The sequence below is a fragment of the Lepus europaeus genome, chromosome 17 (assembly GCF_033115175.1).
Source record: "Lepus europaeus isolate LE1 chromosome 17, mLepTim1.pri, whole genome shotgun sequence".
Classification (NCBI taxonomy): domain Eukaryota; kingdom Metazoa; phylum Chordata; class Mammalia; order Lagomorpha; family Leporidae; genus Lepus; species Lepus europaeus.
In genome coordinates, this window is record NC_084843.1 from 9,946,952 (window position 1) to 9,964,887 (window position 17,936).

The following is a 17,936-nucleotide window of genomic DNA, read 5'->3' on the forward strand; positions in this document are numbered from 1 at the left end:
GAATGTACACATATTATCTCATCTCTTACTCACAGCGATCCTCCAGGGGACGGACCTTGCTCAGGTCACAGAGCTGGCAGGTGGCACAGCCAACACTCAGTCCGGAGTGTGCGACTCACACGCCTGCTCTCAGTCTCTCCCTCTCTCGGTTCTTCCAAGGCTTCTATCTCATGTTTCCAAGAAGGGCTGGCTGCTTTGCACCCACTCACATTCATTCAGTCAAGGAAACGGATTGTCTCTCACAGGAAGGCAGCAATGCGTTAGGTGCTGAGGGTAGAAACTCCTAACACACAGTCCTTCCCCCAAGAAACTGGCAGCCTTAGTGGAGAAAATGGCCTACAGATATATGGAGTTAAACAGCTGGGTGGTTTGGGGCAGCTGTTGTGGCACAGTGGGTTAAGCTAGCTTTGCAACACCCGAGCCCCACACCACAGCGCTGGTTCCAGTCCCAGCTCCTCTACTTCCACTCCAGCTTCCTGCTAACACATTCTGGGAGGCAGCAATGACTCCAGTACTGGGAGGCTGGGGGTGGGGTGGGAGGAAGCTCTCTTCCATCTGCCGGTTTACTCCCGAGATGGCCACAATGGCCCAGGCTGGGTGAGGCTGGAGCTAGGAGCTAGTAACTCCACCCTGGTCTCCCACCTGGGAAGCAGGTGCACAAGCCCTTGGGCCATCTTCCCCTGTCTCCCCAGGTGCATTAGCAGGCAGCTGGATCATAAGCTGAGCAGGACTCAAACTGGCACTCTGACACGGGCTGCGGCTGTCACAAGTAGATCAATGCACTGTGCTACAACCCCAGTGTAAACTCAAGGTGCCATGCCGTGCAGGAGAGACGGACAGAGGTGCTAATGGTACGACGTGGGCAAGCCCTCCAACAGCTCTTCACCTGGAGGGTGGACACACAACCAAGCTTTGTGCCTGGAATGTGATGGAAATGGACCGAGATCCCTCACTTGCAAACTGATGAGCTCTGTGCGAGCGAGCCACAGCAACCACTCAACAAACGCTGATTCACATTGTTTTTGGGCCAAGTCAGATTCTCCGATGGAAAATTTTTAATTTTTGAGAAAAATGGAGAAAAAGTCCCCTGCAGTTTCCACTTTCCTGCTCTAAAGCAGTCACATTAATTAAGAGTACGGAAGTAGGAAAGTTAGAGCTTCAAATGCTGACTTAGACTCTTCCCAAGGCCGAGAGTAAAGCTGTAAGTGCCTTTACATGGATCACTTAAGTATCATTTGTTAGAGAAAACAAATGGGTAGTTTTCTTTAAACCAAAGCCTCATTCTTTGCACAATATTTTCTCCTAGCATTTTCCCTTAACACCCGAAATGGCCAACATAAAACAGAAAAAGCAAGCAGTATGTAGCCGGAAAGCAGATTTAAGAGGGCATGTTAGTGACAAATTAGCACACACCGAGCAGAGCGACCTGGAGCCCATGCCGGAGAAACAGTTATGTAGAGTATGAGAAATGCACGCTTAGAAGAAACGATATATGGCTCTCATTTTCTGCACCAAAATACTTATTTTTCAATTCCATTTTTCCACTAGTGTTTTTGAAGCACCTTGTGTGTCCAAGCATCTGGTATTTAAAAAGGTGGCCTGGGGCCGGCGCTGTAGCATGGTGAGTAAGGCCGCCACTTGCGGTGCCGTCATCCCATATGGGCGCTGCTCCACTTCCAATCCAGCTCTCTGCTGTGGCCTGGGAGGGCAGCAGAAGATGGCACAAGTCCTTGGGCCCCTGCACCTGCGTGGGAGACCTGGAGGAGGCTCCTGGCTGCAGATCTAGAAGACAGGCAAGGCTTGTTCTGTCTTGTCCTGAGCAGCAGATATGAGACCAATTCCTTTAAGATTCAAGAAAGCAGGTGGGGCTTCTTAGTTTTAAAAGAAAAGGAAAAAAAGAGGAAAAGCAGTCGAGCTCCTCCCAAGGTTCTAGCAGGTGCAGATTGCTGGCTGCCATGGTCAGCAGCAAAACACCCTCGAACAGCCTGGCCAATGGCTGCCAAGGACACTGCCCCTGTCTGCTCCTGGGGGCTCCTGCCCACCCGCCCTGCCCACCTGTTCTCACACCACAGCCAGACTCATCACCCAAAATGGATGCCACATGATACAGATGCACCTAAAACCACTTTCATCACTCTCCAGCTCGCCTGCACATCAGAATCACCTGAACACCTTTAAACACCTGCCAGCCAGGTAGCACCTGAGACCGATTTAACCAGAGAGCCTGGGAGCAGGGCCCAGGGCTGCATCTTGGTAAAACTGCCCAGAGGATCCAGTGCGCACCTAGGCTGAGAATGAAGCTTTCGTGCAAAGACCCAGATCCTGCCATGGTTACAAGACCCTCACAGGACGGCCCCACCTGGCTCGCAGCTCCTCCCCCACCCCTCCCTCCTCCACCTGCCCAACAGCTCTGCTTTTTCTCAATCACCAGCACCTACAGTCCTGCCTGACCAGACCACCTTTTGGCTACTGCCCACTCTTCAAGCCCCATCACAGGGAAGTCTTCCTGGGTCCTCCTGCCCCACGCTGGATTCCCACTCCACCCCCTTACGTACTCTTAAAGCTCAAATACTTGACATCAGAACACAAGTCCAGGTGATTAACACACAAGGAAAACTGATGGAGTGATCACTCCATCACTAATCTACTTCTAACACATAAGCTTCTGGGAGAGCTGGGGGCAGCCATGTCGTATTTTGTTCACCCCGAGTCTCCATCACTCAGCACGGCACCTGGCACACGGTGAACAGGATGGATATGTGGAGGAGGGCAATGGAGCTGAGTTCTGCATACTACGGGGGCATAGTTATTGAAAAATGCTACCTCCAAGCACCTGGCTCCTGGCTTCGGATAGGTGCAGAGCACCAGCCATAGCAGCCATTTTGGGGGTGAACCAACAGAAGGAAGACCTTTCTCTCTGTCTAAATCTGCCTGTCAAAAAATAAATTAAAAAAATTGAAAAGAACAAAGAAAAATGCTACCTCCAAACATCTTCAGTTCCAATGCAGCTCTGCCCCTGCCTGCCACGGTTGCTCTGCTCCAAGTTTCCCTATCCCAGACCGCCAAGGGGTGCAGGCGCTACTTTGGAGCCAGAGCCACCTGTGTCTCACCCAGGCCTTGGCTACTTCTCAGTGTGTGGTCTCAGGCCAGCTGCTTACCTTTTCTGAGATGATTTCCTCGCGTATAGAAGGAAGGGAGTCATAGTCACGGCACAGAGTGCTTGCAAGGTTCAGCTGAACCGCTCAGTCCAGTGCGCAGCACACAGCAGGTGCAGGTGGTACTAATGCCGAGAAGAGCTGCCGACTGCCCGCTCTCCTCTCACTCAGCGTTCTTCAAAGGCCCTCCCTCAAAAGCTGGATTAACGTGGAACTCACTCAGCTGCAGACCCTGCTGGTCCATCGTCTCTGGTGCCCCCACCTTGGCAGCTTGCATTTGCACACACAGGACCAGAGGATCAGCTGCAGTCCCACAGCACCGAACCTTCCAGGCTGACCCTCCCACTACCCGTTTCCTCCCAGTGCCGCTCCTTCTTTGCCCCTCAGCTCAAGGTCTGGTTTTCCTGTGGTCTCCTCCATGGATTTCCCCCAGAGAGGTTCCTTCCAAGGCATTCTTCTGAACGAAGGCTCGTGCCATCACCAAGCAATGCTCATCGTGTGTCCTCTTTGTTCCGGGTCTGTCTTTCCACCGAGTTGCAAGATGCTGGTGACCGGGGCCCACAGGCCCTAGTGTAACCTCAGCATTCCAGAGACAGTCCTCTCTCCACGATTTCCTTCATGACCCTTCCTGCAGTGGGCATCCCAGTGCCTTTAGGTGTTTTAAGGACATCACCGCCACCAGCAGAGCTTGGGCACCGACAGCACGGGTGTGCTGCGACTCAAGCTGTGGCCCAGAAGAGCTCCTCCTGATGGCTGCCTGCCTGGTCCCGGAAAAGCAGCGGGAAGCCGGTGCTTCCTGGGGGCACGAGCAACAGAGCATGGCTAATCCTTGCCAGTGAATCTGCACAGAGCCCAGACCCACCCAGAGGGAACAATTATATTCTTTCCCTGACATCCCTTTAAAAATATCCCCCCTTGCAAACGATCAAGTGGCGTGAAGCTTCCTCGTCTTAGAGCCATGACTTCCAAAAGTACTCAGAAACAGCGATTTTCCGACCTTTCTAGTTAACACAGTGCTCAGACCAAGGCTGCTGCGGAAAACGCGCCCTGGCGTTCACAAATAAGCAATAAGTGGCTCTCTTGGCCAAGCCCCTAAGCCTGTGGGTGAGGCACTTCCATTTCGCTTCCCTCCTGATGGGCTAAGAGGTGGCTGTGCTCCAAGAACTCAAATGAGCATAAATTCATGTTTTTCTTGTTGCTGTTATTGTTGGGCTGCTCTAACAGGATAATTTCTGCATATTAAATCCACATGCAGATTTCTGTGATGCGACCATGAAGGTTCATTAAGGTTCAGTAATGGAACCAGCTCAGAGTTGAAAACACGCCTGCTCTATGGCAGTCATCATCGTCTCCACACATTACATTATCAGGGTGGAGAGGAGCTACCAGACTGTCACAAATTGAAAAATGGCCCAAACATGCATTTGCCTTCGCTCTGGTACTCGCTGTGCTGGGAGGGCAGCCCAGGGGCCTCTCTGGGCCGGTGAATTCAATCTAAAATCCCAGCAGTGCCCAGCACTCTCTAGAACCTTTGTTCTCCTCCTGGCACAGGCTTGGCCCTTTGACAAACTGGAGGAGAAGGTCCTGTTTTGCAGAGCCTGTAACTTGCACGCTAGAACTTGCCTCGGAATCACACACGGGGCTTGTTAAAGTAGAGGTGTTAGACCCCACCCCCAAGCCTCTGAGCCCGTAGATTGGGCAGGCCCAGCAGGCTCCCAGGTGAGGACGGTGCATGTCTTACATTTGTCCCAGGTGCTGCCAAAGCTTCTGGTGCAACACCTGAGAGCTATCAGGCACTGGCACAGCTCAGCAATCAGTGTGTGTTAGACACTCCTGCCAGCACTTTAAGACACAATCTACCTGAGCTGCTCCCCAGTGCCAGGTTTCCCTGGGCTCAAGGAATACAGTATCCTGTCCTTAGAGCAGATGAACCAGCCTGTCTCGAATCCATCTAGCAACACCCTTTCAAAACACAAAAACAGCCGGTGTTGCGGCATAGTGGGTTAAGCCACCGTCTGCTATGCCAGCATCCAATATCGGAGTCCCAGCTGCTCTGCTTCCAATCCAGCTCCCTGCTAATGCCCTGGGAAGACAGCAGAAAATGGGCCAAGAAAATGCCACCCTCATAGGAGACCAGAATGGCATTCCAGGCTCCTAGCTTTAGTCTGGCCCAGCCCTGGCTGTCGTGGCCAGTTGGGGCGCAGACCAGTGATCAAAGATCTTTCTCTTTCTCTCCCTCTGTCACTCTGCCTTTCAAATAAATATTCTTAAAACAGTAAAATCACACATAGACACACAAAACAAATCTATCACTAGTGAATTATTATGCGATGAGCATTCTTGTAGCCAGCAGCCAGATCAAGCAATGGAACAAGCTCACCTGCCCCAGAGCTCCTTCTTGGGCCCCTTCCCATTCACAGCCCCCTCCATTGTGACTCAAAGTAGTCGCTGCCTTGCTTTTTTTTTATGTGTTTTTCACACTGGTGTGTATCTCTAGACACTGGTTCATTTTGCCTTTAAACATTTATTGGCAGGGGCCAGCATTGTGGCATAGCAGGTAACTGGCATCCCATAGGGGCACCCATTCAAATCCCAGCTGCTCCACTTCTGATCCAGCTCCCTGCTAATGTGTCTGGGAAAGCAGTGGAGGATGGATGGCCCAAGTGGTTGGGCCCTGCACCCACACAGGAGACTCAGAAGAATCTCCAGGCTCCTGGCTTCAGCTTGGCCCAGCTCTGGCCATTAGGATCATTTGAGGAGTGAACCACCAAATGCAAGATCTCTCTCTCTTTCTTTCTCCCTCTCTCTCTCTCCTCTCCTCCTCTCTCTGCAACTCTTTCAAATAAATAAATAAATAAATAAATAAATCCTTTGAGAAAATTATTGGGCAGCTCTCACAAATCTTAATATCAAAGGTTACCTCCAAATCCATCCTTTCCCTTTTTCTTTTAAGTGGAAAACTTTTGTGCAGTGATCCTTTCTCTTATCCATGATTTGGTGACCCAGTGGTAGAGCTCTTAAGGAATGAAGAATAAATGCATCATTCGTTCACTTTAGTTGTCAGTGCAAGACAACAAAAGCCTATGAGGTTGAGAAGAGTTGTAAATCTTTCTCCTAATTCAGTAACCGCTCCCCCAGCTGCAGCTGATCTGTCTTTGCCCTCTTGCCTTACCTTCTTACCATGCAGGTTCTCACCTGATTGTTGTATATTCTTTTTCACATCCAATCTGTCACCTTCATTTGAATCTTTTTTATCTTGTTCCTTGTTTCCTTTTGATTTTTAAAGTTCATTCACTCTTATATTCATTCTTGAAATATAATTTTAAATTTCATTGCTAGTTCTTTTTTGAACTTGGTATTTCCTGCCTGATTTTTAATTCTAATTCATATTGTTCCTTCAAATTTCAGTTCTCCAAATGTCTTTTTATCTCATTTAAAACCAGGAGGAGCAGACATTTGGCCTAGCAGGTAAGACGCTGGTTAGGGGCGAACAGCTGGCTCCACTGTGGACTGCAGTTCCTGCCAATGCAGACCCTAGGGGGCAGAGGCGTTAGCGTGAGTGATTGGGCTCCTGACTTTGTGAGACACCTGCATTGCATTTCTGTCTCCTGACTTTGGCCTGGCCCAACCCAAGCCATTGTGGGCATCTGGGGAGTAAACCTGCAGGTGAGAGCTTGCATTCTTTTTCTCCAGTTAAATTAAATAAAAATTTTTAATGTAAAAATAGAACACTTGCTGCATTCATTTCTGGCAATCTTTCATTGTTCTTAACGATAATATTTTTCTCCTGAGTCTCATTTTTCTCCCTATAATTCTGCATGGACTTGACCCAGAGATATTCTTGTTGTGCATTTTTATGTGACTATATTTTTATAAATTTCTTTTATCCTGAAACTAGCAGGAGGCGAGTTTCCAGACAGCTTCCCTAACTTATCGAGTTTGCAGACAGCTTCCCTAACTTATCCGCGTTTCCTCTCCCAGCTTTTCAAGTGTGTAAGCATAGGAAAGCTCACTTTCTGAATTCTGATGTCTCCTCTCTACTTCATCTGGACTTCCTCTCTCCTTTTCTCTGTCGTCCACATCCGGCTCAGTCTGGACAGCGCCCCCAGATATTTTTCCTCGGTGGGTGTTTTCTATGCCGAGAAGCAGCCCGGGCCGGTCAGTTTCAAGTCTGTAGGGACTGCTGCATTCCTTTCCAGAACTTTCCAGGGTACCTTCCATTCACCCACTCTCGGCTTTATGCATTTGCTTCCAGTGAGTGTTTGCTGGGCATTTGGGGGTTTCTTTAAACTATTTCTGATTCGAGCCTTTCCAGAAAAAGTTTGCAGGCCCCTGAATTAGTCAATAAAAGTCTATTCTTTCCCCAGGAGAAATGTGCTTGTGTTCCATATTTTAGCAGAAATTGAACAGTTTAAGAAGCTTCCTCCTTGCTGTGGTCAGAGAAAATTACATTCACACCCAAATATACACAGCTGGGGACCAGGGGAGAGCCAGCGCTCTAATGGAAGCATTAAAGTTGCAGCATAAGAAATACAATTCTCCATAGAAATTCTTGTAGGCGCGTACAGTTTGAGAGGAACAAAGAATTTAAGACCCTGTTTATTATTTGATTTTACAAAAATGCCTGGCGTGAAAGCAATTCTCCAGCCTAAGTGCTGCAGCAGAGAAAACATTCACTTCCTTCTCCTGGACTTGGGGAGAGGAAGGGCGGGTGAGACTTAGTGGTGCCATCAATCTTGGAGAAATCTAGGCAAGCATCTGCTGGGTGCGGTAGGGCTTCATGAGAGGTGAGCATCGGCTCTGAAGCAAGGAATCGGGGCGCGGTTTCCAGCCGGGGTCTCTCTTGCAGGGGGCACTCACAACCTTCTCAAGGGTGGGCAAGATCTGCATGTTTGACCCTTGCTCAGCGTTTCCCCAGGAGCAACACCTAACGGGTCCTGTGGGGATAGAGAGCCTCTTATGAATACCGCTCATCATATACAATAAGGAGAGAGATGAGCACACCCCGAAGACCTGCAGGCTCCTGTTGGAGAGAAAACAGTCGTATAACATCAAAGACCAAGCTGTGTCTGTAAAACGACACTAAAACTTTTACAGTTCTATCAGTGCAGATGATGGCGAATCGTTAAACAGCACCATTTACGACACAAATCAAGATAGGAATGGAAGCTTTGGCATTTAGGATTTTATAAAAGCTTCCAGCACAGTGAGAACACGTTCCTCTAATATCCCAAGTTAGGTGCACACTCAGAGCAGCACCAGAAATTGCTTGAGGAGGCCGGCACTGTGGCGTGGTGGTAAAGCCGCTGCCTGCAGTGCCGTCATCCCATATTGGCGCCAGTTCGAGTCCTGGCTGCTCCACTTCCCATCCAGCTCTCTGCTGTGGCCTGGGAAACCAGTAGAAGATGGCCCAAGTCCTTCGACCCCTGCACGCATGTGTGAGGCCTAGAAGAAGTTCCTGGCTCCTGGCTCCTGGCTTTGGATCTGGCTGTTTCGGCCATTTGGGGAGTGAACCAGCAGATGGAAGACCTCTTTCTCTACCTCTCTGTAATTCTCTTTCAAATAAATAAAAAATTCTTTTTTTTTTAAGAAACTGCTTGAGATGGAGCTGATGTAGCATCCACGTTTTCCGTCACAGATGCAGATGCTTGGCACGGCACTGGAGAAGTCACGTGCTTGCCTCTGTGTTGGCCTGGGACCTTAGGCAGTACCACTGCAGGACTGCACACTCTAGGAGCAGGACGAAGGGCGAGAGAGGAACAGTGCTTGGGCAGAGGAGCAAGACCTGGAGAAGCTGATCAAAGCCCCAGGTGACACATTTGCTGCAAGTGAGTGTCACAGCCGGATGGAGAGCGACATTTGGCTTATCAGAAAGTGACAAATCCATGAAGGAATGCTTGGAAAACTGTGAGAGGTGCCGCATCGTGGTGCCCCACAGCTTGTGCCTTGGAGCACGATGGATTTGGAGTAGCGCTGTGCTCTGCCTCTCGCCAGATGCGTCGTCTTAGGCAAGGAACTCAGCTGCATCGTGCTACTGGGATGACGACAGTGTCTCTCTCCTTGGCTTGCAAGAGAACTGGAAGCCGTGGTGTGCACAGATGCTTACTGCCAGGCCTGTCACTCGGTAAACATCTGTGGCAACCAGAAGGATGCACACAATAGCTGCGGAGGCGATTTGGTAGGCGAGCTGGTGTTACTTGGAAAGTGGAGGCCGGTGCCGCGGCTCAATAGGCTAATCCTCCGCCTGCGGCACCAGCACACCGGGTTCTAGTCCCGGTCGGGGCGCTGGATTCTGTCCCGGTTTCCCCTCTTCCAGGCCAGCTCTCTGCTGTGCCCCAGGAGTGCAGTGGAGGATGGCCCAAGTGCTTGGGCCCTGCACCCATATGGGAGACCAGGATAAGCATCTGGCTCCTGGCTTCAGATCAATACAATGCGCCGGCCGCAGCGGCCATTGGAGGGTGAACCAACGGCAAAGGAAGACCTTTCTCTCTCTGTCTCTCTCTCTCACTGTCCACTCTGCCTGTCAAAAAAAAAAAAAGAAAGAAAGAAAGAAAGTGGAGACCACTTCAAACCCCTAACACATTTCAAATCAACGACTGGGGAAGAATTCAGGAAGGATTTTTTTAAAATATATTTATTCATTTGAAAGAGTTACAGAGAGGGAGAGGAGGAGAAAAAGAGAGAGAGAGAGAGAGAGAGAGAGAGTGGCATTGACGCTGGGATGCTGGCATCCCTTATGGATGTCGGTTCATGTTCTGGCTTTTCCATTTCCAGTCCAGTTCACTGCTAATGGGCTGGGAAAGCAGTGGCAGATGATCCAAGTGCTTGGGCCCCTGCACCCACGTGGGAGACTTGGATGAAGCTCCGGACTCCTGGTTTTGGCCTGGCCCAACCTTGGCCATTGAGCCATTTGCAGAGTGAACCAGCAGACGGAAGATCTCTCAGTCTCTGGTTCTCCCTGTGGCTCTGACTTTCAAATAAATAAATAAATATTTTAAGGGAGGATGGCCCACATCTCCTGTGGGGAGACCACATGTACAGTCAAGGATGGATGGCGGCAATGCTGCCCTGATGTCATGCCACTGGGGCTCCTAGGCTAACACTGACTCCTAGGGACCCTGATTCTCAAAGGGCTTTATTTCAAGGGCCCCAGAGGGAAGCAAAGACGACGAACTCTGGACAATGCAGCCAAGCAGCTTAAGCAGCCATGAAGACCACTTCTCTCCAAGAATAAACGTAGAAGAATTTGCATACATTTTTTAAAATAAGAGTTCTCATCCCTAATTTATACTCCCAAACCTGAATGAAGAGAGTTAGTGCATATTTAAGTTTTCTTTGTTATATTAGATTAAATCAGAATGTGTGATTTCACTCCTGATTTTGACAATTACAGAAACTATGGTTTCTTTTTTTATTTTATTTATTTATTTATTTATTTTTTTAAAAATTTTATTTAATGAACATAAATTTCCAATGTACAGCTTATGGATTACAATAGCTTCCTTCCCCATAACTTCCCTCCCACCCACAACACTCCCCTCTCCCACTCCCTTTCCCCTCCCATTCACATTAAGATTCATTTTCAATTATCTTTATATACAGAAGATCAATTTACCATATATTAAGTAAAGATTTCAACAGTTTGCACCCACAGAGAAACACAAAGTATAAAATATTATTTGAGTACTAGTTATAGCATTAATTAAACACCTAAGAATAATTGTGTATTAATTACAGAGTTCAACCAATAGTTTTAAGTAGAACATAAAAAAAAATACTAAAAGGGTAAAGTATTAAGTTCTTTTTTTTTCTTTTTTTTTTTTTTTTGAGAAACTATGGTTTCATAATTCTTTAAAAGACTTAAAAGCAGGATGTGCAATTTCCATGTTCAGTAAAGGCAAACCAGGTACAGTAGCATTCACGCTGAAGAACTCTAAGGTAATGATAGGGAAGTTAAACCCCTCAGAGCCTCTCTCCATCCAAAACACCCCCGGAAGTACAGACCAAGAGAGAACAGAATGAAGACAGACAAAAATGACTTCAGTAATCGCAAACTAAAACAGCAGTGGGAGCAATGAGAAAGTGAGCGTGGGCACCTAGGCCTAGAGCCTCATCTGCTTCCTTCTCCCCCAATGCAATGCCTCAGGGCAGTACACCCTGGGGTCCCCGGTGGGCTGAGGACACGGGGGGAGGAGCAGGTGGTGCTCAGAGGCCTCCTTGCTGCTGCTGGGCCTGCCTGGAGGGCCCCAAGATGGCACAGAGAAATTCTAGGCAGCACAGGACAGCCCCGCCACGCAGACCGAACTCCATCTAGAGCCTCCTAAATTCAGGAGAGAGGGAACTGTATAAAGCAAAACAAAACAGACACAAAGTCCTGTGATGGATTCTCGGGGAAGCAGGATCAGAGCAGGCTGGGGCCCCAGCCAGAAGTTTCCCAATTAGTATCAGATGGAGAAGCTCACGGGTGAATTTAAGATCAAACGGAGACCAGGCAAACATGAACAGGTGCACAGCTTCCAGGGGCAGCTCCGCAGCTGTGCCCGGCTCTGGCAGAGGGAGGACAGAATGCCTGCTTATGATTCGAATGCCCTAGAGTCCACGCAGATCCGAGTCTGGTGGGGCCTGGGGCTCAGCCAGTTGTTGAACTCTCTTTTAGAAAGAGAGAAGAAACAATCTGATCATAGAGTGTATTTGAATTGAGAAAAGGAATTTCGTTCAGCAAATTTCTATTTTACACATTTGACGAATAGCCAGAGAAACAGTACGACAATTTTGTTAATTAACGGTCTGACTTCTGTATTTTTCCCGCCGTTTACTTTTGCTACTTATCTTGTAGTCTCCCCTTCATGTGACAATGATTTTGTCACATTTTCAATTAGGTCAAATAGAAAGCTAACTCTGCCGCTGCTCCGGTCTGATGGATCGATATTTGCTTTTCATGTGTCGGTAACTTGGAAGCATTTCCATGACCTTCACAACCTGTCATGTCCTGTGATTGTTAGGATATTGTTAACCATGGGAGGCTCTATCATGGTTCTTCTACATCTGAAAGGTAACATTTGAAGAACTTTCCCCGGAGCAGCATCACTGCTCCCTACACGGCAAATCTCGCTTCTTCCCTTCCTACCTAACTTTGGCGTCGAATACCAGGTTCAGCCCTCCATGAGTTGAGGTGAGCTGGCAACGAGTGCGGGGAGCCTTCTTGGAAGTCATTCTCACAGCTGGAAGGCAAACAAGAATTCATGTCTACGCAGAAGTGGCAGCAAACCATGGAAAAATCCACCGGTGACAAAACCAAATGTTACTGAATTCACCATGCTGTTAGCCAGATGCCAAATAAGCCCAGACACAGTCAAACCCACTCAAAGCTGTCAGAGTGAAGCACCCTGGAAGGGAAGCTGGGGTGGGAGGAGCCAGGGGTCTTAACTGACTGCAGACAAACACCTTCCTTTTGCAAATTGTATAAAAATGTATGACCCCACGAGCACACGGCACGTTCTGTAGATGAACGTGCAAGAAAGCGATTCTGCGGCTCAGGCTTCATTGGCTTCGCGGTGAATCCCCTTGTGCTGATCGTCAAATCCAGCTCCTGTTAACCAGGACCTTAGGGAAGCTGTTGGCCGGCTTGGTCACCCCATCAATAAAATGGGGAGACAAGACCTGCCTGAAGAAAAGGCTTAGTGTGAGGACGAAGTGTGAGGGCACACAGCAAGCACTGTGCCGGGTTCACGTCAGTTGCTGTAACAACCGACTGCCCCGTGCCACCGCGTGACAGAGCAGATGTCCTCTTCTCCCACATCAGCCCAGTGCCGGAGTGCACACTCTGCAGGTAGCCTTGCTCTGTGTGGCAATGAGGGACCCCGGGCTCATTCTGTGCTATTCCATAGTAGAAAAGGGATACCCACTTAACACTGCGTTCCTACAGGGGGCGCACTATGACACTCATATTGCATTGGTGAGAAGGGTTTTGAGACCACACTGCGTGGAAAATGCAGCCCAAGGCTGGGCAGCTGCCTCCCAGGAAGAAGGGGTGTGTTCATTTTTGATAGATGGCTCATTGTCCCTGTCAGGGACTGGCTCTAACACAGAAGCTCAGTGATTGGCCACTAATCTCAGAGGGGCCCCTGGCCTACTACAGGACATCAGTTTAAGCTGTGGGTGGCAAGCTCAAATGCCTATAGGGTTCAATCAGTGGCACAAATGACTGAAGCAGGCCAGGGGATAGAAACCAACAGCAAGCTTGGGGACAGGTGGCCAGTGGCGCTAGAACACAGCCAGTGACATGGCACCACTCAGCCAGTGGATGACTAAAGACAGGCACCACACTCGCATTCAGGAAATTGCAACCCTGTGGAAACAGAGGTCCATCAGGCCAGGGCTTCTGAGTCTTCGAGAGAAGCTGGAATTTAGGACTTCCAGGCCGAATTTCCTAATTGACAAATGGAGTCAGTTATCTATTGCGGGGTAAAACAGATAAACAAAAGCAGTGCCCCCCCACACTCAACCCATTGCCGTGATTCTGCGGGTGAGGAACGTGAGCAGGTGCAATGGGCATGGCCTGGCCTTTCCTCTCCCTCCCTTCACTGTCTCTCTCCCTCCATGGCAGACTGGGCTGTGCGAGTCAAATCCAGCAGCTGCCAGTTTTTGCAAAGAGAAGTTTTACTGGCACAAAGCCACAGCCACGTATTTACATATGGCCTGAGGCCACTGTCCCTGCAAGGGCCGACCTCTGTTGTTGCCACAGTGCCTGTTCCGGGCTCCAAAATCAGACGTTTATTTCCTTTACAAAAAAGTTCACTGCCCCTTGTGCATTAGCCACAGAGGCCACAGGCAGCCAGGAGCGTGGCTGGTTCTTCCTTCCATCAAGCATGGGTGCTCACAGCTGAGAAAAGGCTGGATTTGGTGCTAGGGAGACACTTTGGTAGACCACAAGAGCTCCGTGGGGAAGAAACTGGCAGAGTACAGCTGTAGCACCAACACAGCACCTGGACCAAAATCGGTGAAAACGCTTTTGGTTACGAGGGTCTGAAGATGCTGTTACACTATCAGGCTGTAGCCCGTCAACAACGAGCTAACACGCTCCTAACGTTGATGAGGACTTCGGGTGCAGGCGGATGATGCTGAGGGCAAACTTAGATCAACCATTCCACCTGGATCTCGCACAAACACGAGTCATTTCCCTTCTTTGCTGGAAAAGGTAGTGGACTCCTAGCCATTTGGAACCTTACTCCATGCATACTCAGTTCTCAGTCCAACAGGAGGAGAAATTTTATGTTTCGGATATACTAGGCTGACAGGACAGGTAGAGGCTTTTGAGGCTCTCATGGAAGACTTCAGGTCTTTGGACGTGGTTTATTGAAACTGATAGCTTTACTCACTCACACGGGTGATGAAATGGCACTGCTTTCTAGGGAACTGGAAATAAACTGGAGCTATGTTCTTTATGACCATAGGATACATGGACTCTAAAATTACTATGTGTACCCAGACAAAAGCCAAGTATGTGTAAGTCAGATGCTGATAATGACTCTGTTTCAAGGTCAAGGCCACGATGCTCAACTTCCTGAAACAGTTCATAGACACTACCGTGAATAGCCGTCAGTGCTTAAGTGGAAGATCCATTAAAAGCTAGGTGAAGTTCGGAGACGATGTGTTGGGAAGCTGTGTCCAGATTTGCTTTGCTTTTCCCAGGAAAAGATAACGCAGGGACTCAATGAGGATGCCGCTACAGAGGCACAACAACAGCTCAGAATAAATTAGCAACATGCGAGATGGGTTCATGGAAGTCTTCAAGTACTGACATGAGTGTTGCCGAACAATACAAAGGCTACAGATCCGATATTCAGAGAAGACTCGTTATCCCACAGACGAAAAGGCAAAGAGATCTTGCTGAGAACTGACAAAGCCGATGAACCAAACAGAAATACGCGTGCAACATGGACGCTGGAAGGCGGCGTTCGGGACTTGAGGAAGATGGCCACGTGCTGTTGAACCACCTGCCCACGAGGGAGGATTTTACTGCTCAGAGCAGCAAGCTTGCCAACCTCTGCACACTGTGCTGTGAGAAGTCGGAGCTTAATTTGAAAGTCATTCAACATTTTACTCACATTAAAAGTTGTCTCTCTGTAACTGCATATTTTCTTTAGGGGAGACGGTATACTTTTAAAACTGTCTGGAGTTTATGAGCATATATTGTATCTAAGAAAAATAATACAGCTTCTGAAACAGAACAGCAATTGCTTCCTTTTTTAAGGAGTATAATAAATGCTTAGTTGTGAAAAAAGTAGATTACAGTAGGAGGCACTTGCTGTTCAGGCATGGGCTCTGTGCCCAACACACTATCTATCATCTCATCTACTGCTCACAACCCAGCTCTCACTCTGCTGGGAGGGAACAGGTCCGGGGCCAGTGACCTGCCCAGGGGAATTCCAGCTGAGCAGATCCCAAGGACCCCAGAGTCAGGTGCCATCTCCACCAGCCACAGTGCTGCTAGGCAGGGGATGGGCAGTTCTCCTCCAATACCTTCACTGCCAGGGGAATCCCACTATCCAGAGAGCCCCCCCATTTCTCCTCCCTCCCCTCTCTGCAACCTTCTAAGACTCAGAGGCTCAGGGGGATGAAGCCAGTGGCTGGGCTGTGCCACTGCACCCCTCCTGCCAGTACTCCTTCTTCGTCGTCTCACCCAGGGGAACCATAGCCCGCTGGCAGAGGGCTTGCCTGGATCCAGCCCGCCCCAAACCATCCCTCTGCCTTGGCTCAGGTCCAGGATGGCAGCCCAGGGGCCTTCCCTGGGGCGGGGGGGAGGTTTGTGGCGCCATGTAGGTGGCTCCACGTCTGGTCTGGCTGTCGCGATGCAGTCTGTGTAGACCTCACACCTGTTTAGTTTCACGTGGTGTTGATTTTCCGGTCGCATAATGAAGTGGAAGTCCGGTAAAGCTGGGGTGGTCATGGGCAAGAAGGCTCAGCGGCCAGGGCTCAGGAGCACGTGCCTGTCCCCAGGGAGTCTGGCAGCGAAGGGGAGGAGTGTGAATGAGGCCACCCCTGGGTGGGGGGGTTCCTCCCACAGTGGAGGTTGGTGCTACAGCAGGACCCGTCCAGGGAGCAAAGCCCTGGGGTTCCTGGGTACAGAAGGGAGGCCTCCTGCTTGTTTGGGTCCTTCCTCTCCCCCCCCCCCCAAGAGTCCCCACTGGACACCGACACGCCTGGGTGGGGTCCTTCCAGCCCCCAGAGACTTGCAGAGCTGGCCCCGCAGCTGTGTGGGCAACCCGCAGGCAGGTCCCACAGTGACCACCGCAGAGGGCATCCTGCCTCGCGGACCACGCGTGCCTACAGGCGTCTTCCTGGGAGAAGCGGCCGACACGAAGCCCACCGTGCAACTCAAGTGTGCTGTGGTGATAGCCAGCCGCAGCCCACGCTGCGGGTCAGGGCGAGAGTTTCACAGAGAGAGCCTTCCGCAGAGTGCTGTCCACACCCCCTCGGGGATTTCTAAGCCACGCCTACTTTTATAGCGTTAGCCTCCCTTGTCCTCTCTCGAGGTCCACGTCTGTCACCATTGTTCACGAGCTGACGCCGAGGCAATAAAAGAATATTCTCGCAGTCTTCCTTCCAGGCCCAGTGCTGAGATGGGAAGGGCTCTGGCTGGGTGCTGGAGCCTGAACCCTGAGCCATTCACTTTACCTCTTGGAAAGTCAATTCACTTATATTAACACAGGAGTGCGTTATCTCTAAGATCTCCTGCAGCTGCCCAAATCTAGGCTGCTGAGTAGGAGGGTAAGAAATACTTTCAGGGCCGGCGCTGTGGCATAGCGGGTAAAGCCGCTGCCTTCAATGCCGCCATCCCATATGAGCACCGGTTCGAGTCCCAACTGCTCCACTGCCGATCCAGCTCTCTGCTATGGCCTGGGAAAGCAGTGGAAGATGGCCCAAGTCCGTGGGCCCCTGCACCCGCGTGGGAGACCCGGAAGAAGCTCCTGGCTCCTGGCTTTGGATCGGAGCAGCTCCAGCCATTGCGGCCAGTAGATTGAACCAGCAGATGGAAGACCTCTCTCTCTCTCTCTCTCTGCCTCTCTTTCTCTCTCTGTGTAACTCTGGCTTTCAAATAAATAAATAAAATCTTTTTAAAAAAAATACCTTCAGGGGGCCGGCGCCATGGCTCACTTGGCTAATCCTCTGCCTGGGGCACCAGAATCTCATATGGGCCCCGGGTTCTAGTCCTGGTTGCTCCTCTTCCTGTCCAGCTCTCTGCTGTGGCCCGGGAAAGCAGTGGAGGATGGCCCAAGTGCTTGGGCCCTGCACCCGCATGGGAGACCAGGAGAAGCACCTGGCTCCTGGCTTCGGGCCAGCAGCGGCCATTTGGGGGGTGAACCAACGGAAGGAAGACCTTTCTCTCTGTCTTTCCTTCTCACTTTCTGTAACTCTGTCAAATAAATAAATAAAAAATCTTTTAAAAAAAATACCTTCAGATGTTATGATGAGGAAGAGTGAAAATCTATCCCCGCGGAAGGACTGAATGAAGCACGCAGGCATCGAGGATCACGGGGCAGGGAAGTAACTCCAGGAGCCGAGTGAACCGCACACTGAGGGCCTCCGAGGCCAAGGTCACGCTCCCATTCAGCACCAGTGCGGCCGAATCAATGTAGGCTCAGACAAAGCCCCTGGTAAGGTGAGCTGTGACAGAGAAGGGAGGTTGGGTGCTACCTGCCCTCCATCCCGGAGGAAGAAGCAGGGCTTGTTGGGAATGAATCCCTCACTTTTCACGGGGGAGGATGCAAAATCCTGTTC

General features: G+C 50.0%; 1 pseudogene; it reads left to right on the top strand.

The window, feature by feature from the left end:
* LOC133776337 (histone acetyltransferase type B catalytic subunit-like) overlaps nucleotides 1–15,055 on the top strand; it is a 28,718-nt pseudogene extending 13,663 nt beyond the window's left edge.
* The last annotated feature ends 2,881 nt before the right edge of the window (nucleotides 15,056–17,936 follow it).